At 43.0% G+C, this 3,893-nt stretch overlaps 2 non-coding genes across 2 annotated transcripts; one reads left to right on the forward strand and one right to left on the reverse strand.

Moving 5' to 3' along the window:
* The first annotated feature begins 109 nt into the window (after positions 1–109).
* TRNAI-AAU lies at positions 110–183 on the forward strand. The gene has a single exon. It is a non-coding gene; the product is annotated as a tRNA-Ile (tRNA).
* A 2,547-nt stretch (positions 184–2,730) lies between these two features.
* Positions 2,731–2,804, reverse strand: TRNAT-AGU. The gene has a single exon. It is a non-coding gene; the product is annotated as a tRNA-Thr (tRNA).
* Between the last annotated feature and the right edge of the window lie 1,089 nt (positions 2,805–3,893).

Below are 3,893 nucleotides of genomic sequence, written 5' to 3' on the forward strand. Positions count from 1 at the left end.
TTCCTTTTGCCGAAAAAAAGATTTCTCAATCGTTTGCAAAAAAAAGAAAGCATTGACTTCAGTGGTACATGACTTTAAAAGAGGTAACCAAGGGGGAATCTTCCGTAGTGGCCGGTTAGCTCAGTTGGTTAGAGCGTGGTGCTAATAACGCCAAGGTCGCGGGTTCGATCCCCGTACGGGCCACTGTGGGCGGTGCTCTCTTTTTCATTCCTCTTGATATCACCGTGGAAACTGCTTTAATTCGAATATAGAGACGGAAAGCAGATTTATGTGTCCAAGGGCAGAGAGGAAGTCTCATTAGTGTGAAGTTCGTTGTTTAGATTCTAGCTGACAGGGACCGAAGTTGTCTTTGGGACCGTTGTCCTTCCTGCAGGAGAGGAGAGAAGGGGCCTCTAAATTTATGTCCCGCTTCAGAGCAAACGGGAGGGCAGGGAGCTTTTGTTCTTCTCACCTGCCATCTCTCACAATAATCCTCACGCCAAAGTGGCATCTCGCGGGGTGGCCTAATCTGCTTCCCTTCACGGCCATTCTTTCGCTCACTTTTCTTCGGAGGTAAAGGGGAGAACTGCTATGAAAAATCGAGGACGATGAAGACACGTTCACAGTGAGGCATGCACGGGTTTCAGGCAGAGGGCAGGACCACGTGCACTAAGTGAAAATACGGTGACTCTGGTGGGCCACCAGCCGTAACCCAGCACTTAGGCCAATGCTACGCAGGGTCCATTTCGGCTTATGAACCACGACGTCCCTTACGACTCAAGAAAGTGATCATCTGTCTGTTTCTCTCAAAGTGTCATTGAGCTCCAGTTTCTCCCCTTTCACTGGGTAACTTCCGCTGATGCACTGATATGACAGTTCTTAGGGACGTATGTCACCGAAATGGTGAGAGTGTAAATTTCACCAGCGCTCTCTTCCTTGTTTTCAAAAACAAAAATGCGTCTGACGCCAAACCGAGTGTCACGGCTTGTTAATCCTTTGCCTGGTACCGACAACCAAATTGCATCATTTAGCTGCGTTAAAGAGGAACAATAGGCCCCAACGCAGTCACTCGAGCTGAACCCCACCAAAACTAAGGCCTGACCCGTCTGCAGTTTCAGCCTCTCCCAGGACTGGAATCTCCTATCAGTCTGGAGTTTCCTGGTGGGCACTGGTGAGGTCATCTGCCTTCTCCTTAGGGTAAGTGACCTTGCCTGACATAACCCACTCTTTCGATGTCCCTGTTCCACCCTTACTCTACCTGTAAAATTTTCCATTTTGTACAACTCAAAGCACCCTTCTATTTACTAGGTGAGATGCTGCCTGATTCATGAATTGTTCAATAAAGCCAATTAGATCTTTAAATCAACTGGATTGAATTTTCATTTTTTTAACTGCTAAAAATGTTGGCTGTCACAGGTTAAGAGATCCGAGACGGAACTTTCCAAAACAGAATCTGAACTGTTGCTGCGAAGTGACTTTCGCTCAGTTCATATCATAGTCTTACTGATCATCAGCAAACCCACTTTTTTTTTCCTTTTGCAATTAAATGTATTGGGGTGACATTGGTTAATGCATCGTATGAGTTTCAAGCGTACGATTCTATAATGCCTTATCCACGTGTTGTGTTGTGTCCTCACCACCCAAATTCTGTCTCCCTCTGGCACCATTTTGACCCCCTTTACCCTCTTCGGCCACCTCCAAACCCCATCCCTTCTATTGTCCGTGTCTCTGAGTTCGTTCTGCTTATTCATTTGTTGCTTCTGTTTTATATCCCACATATAAGTGAAATTATGTGGTTCTTGTCCTTTTTCTTCCGACTTATTTCACTTAGAATGTTACTCTCAAGATCCATTCATGTTGTTGAAAATGGGAAGATTTCACTTTTTTATGGCCAAGTAATATACGTGTGTGTACCACATCGTCTTTATCTAACCGTCTGCTGAAGGACACTTAGGTTGTTTCCATGTCTTGGCCACTTTAAATAATGCCGCGATGAACATAGGGGTTCACACATCTTCACATATAAATATTTTCAAAGTTTGGGGGATACCTAGAAGAGGGATTGCTGGGTCACGTGGTAATTCTACTCTTAAAATTTGAAGGAACCTCCATACTATTTTCCATAGTGGCTGCATTGATTTACATTCCCAGCAGCAGTGTATGGGGGTTCCTTGTCCCCCACATTTTCTCCAACACTTGTTACTTGTCTTGTTGATAATAGCCATTCTAACAGGTGTGCAGTGGCATCTCACTGTGGTTTTGACTTGTATTTCCTAATAGCTAGTGAAGTTGAGCATCTTTTCAAATCTCTGTTGGCCGTTCGTTTGCCTTCTTGGGAGAAGTGTCTGTCTAGGTCCTCTGCCCATTTTAAAATTAGATTGTTTTGTTGTTGTCGTTGTCGAGTTGTATGAGTTTTTTTAATATATATTTTGGATATTAGGCCCTTATTAGAGGTTTTGTTGGCAAATATCTTCTCCCACTTACATGGTTGCCTTTTTGTATTGTCGATGGTTTCTTTGCTGTGCAGAAGCTTTTTAGTTTGATGTAGTCTCAGTCACTTATTTTTCCCTTGCCTTTGAAACCCATGGCTTTCTATCAACTACAGAAACCTTGTTTGTTTCTCCCTTCATGCCAATCTCTCATATTGCATTGCAATTATCTGGCAGGAGACCCTCCACAATTAGAATAACAATTCAATACAGGGTTACCTCAGCGCAGCTCCAACTATTGAAAATATAAAACCAAACAAGAAGGCCCCGCTGGGATTCGAACCCAGGATCTCCTGTTTACTAGACAGGCGCTTTGACCAGCTAAGCCACAGGGCCCCCTCTAGGAAGAATGTTCAGTTATATCATATTTATAAGTTTTTGTGTGAAATGTAACAATTTGCCAAAACCTTGATTTTGTGACAGAAAGAACCCATCTGTGTTTCTGAACTAATCCTAAAGCAGAAACGTCAATATTTAAAAAAATGCATTCTTCAACTCAAGTTTTTAAAAAATGATTTTAAATTGAAATGAATGAAATTTCTATTTCATGGTGACTGTCTCCCTCTAGAGGAAATACTGGATATTGCAACACATTTTAAATTTGCTAATTAGGTAAATCTGTCTACAAATATTGAGCCACTACGACTTTATTTCAGATAATGTTGTAGGTGTTGGAGATAGAACAGGGAACGAAGCAGACGACTTCTATAAAATGTGTGTGCTAGAGGGAGTTAAAGAAAGCCAGTTTAAAAAATTCACCCTAAACCCCAAGCAAACAAGGGGGGATATAATAATTCTGTTATCACCAGGTGACAGAGCCCATGGTGTCACCTTCTGAGCTGATTCACGGCCCGTAAGCAAGACACCCATGCTCCGATTGTATCTAGCCTGGCACAGGAAAGCAAGCAAGGATGAGGAAAAACGGACGCAGGGGAGGTTCGCAGCCACCCGCCCCCAGCTCATCCAAACCAGGCGCAGCCAGGCCCTCTCTTTTAAGGACCATTCGGGCCTAGCCCATCTGCTGTCTGGCTGGGGTTGGGCAGGATGCACCGTTGCTCAGGTATAGTCTTGTTCTGCTCATGGAGCTGCTGAGTTGAAACGACTTGATACCAGTCCTCAAGGATCATAAACCCGAGCGGAGGATGTATTTATCCCCTTTGTCCCCATGTCCTGCTGCCATTTCTCTGCTTACAAAAGCAACATTTCTAATTTGTTTATTGTGTCATTTTGATCATATCTATTTTTCACAAAGTTGACATTTTTGATTTGTGCACGTATATTATAAATTTAAATAATTGGTAAAGTATATATTCTTATGCATTTTAAAAAGCATTATGACTTTAAGATACATCAAAGTTGCCCTGGACAAGATAAAGGCTCCCAACTCTTCACAAAGGCTCTGGAGAACTGGGCTCAGAGTTTGAA

This window comes from Pteropus alecto, unplaced genomic scaffold (genome assembly GCF_000325575.1).
Source record: "Pteropus alecto unplaced genomic scaffold, ASM32557v1 scaffold49, whole genome shotgun sequence".
In the NCBI taxonomy this organism is placed as follows: Eukaryota; Metazoa; Chordata; class Mammalia; order Chiroptera; family Pteropodidae; genus Pteropus; species Pteropus alecto.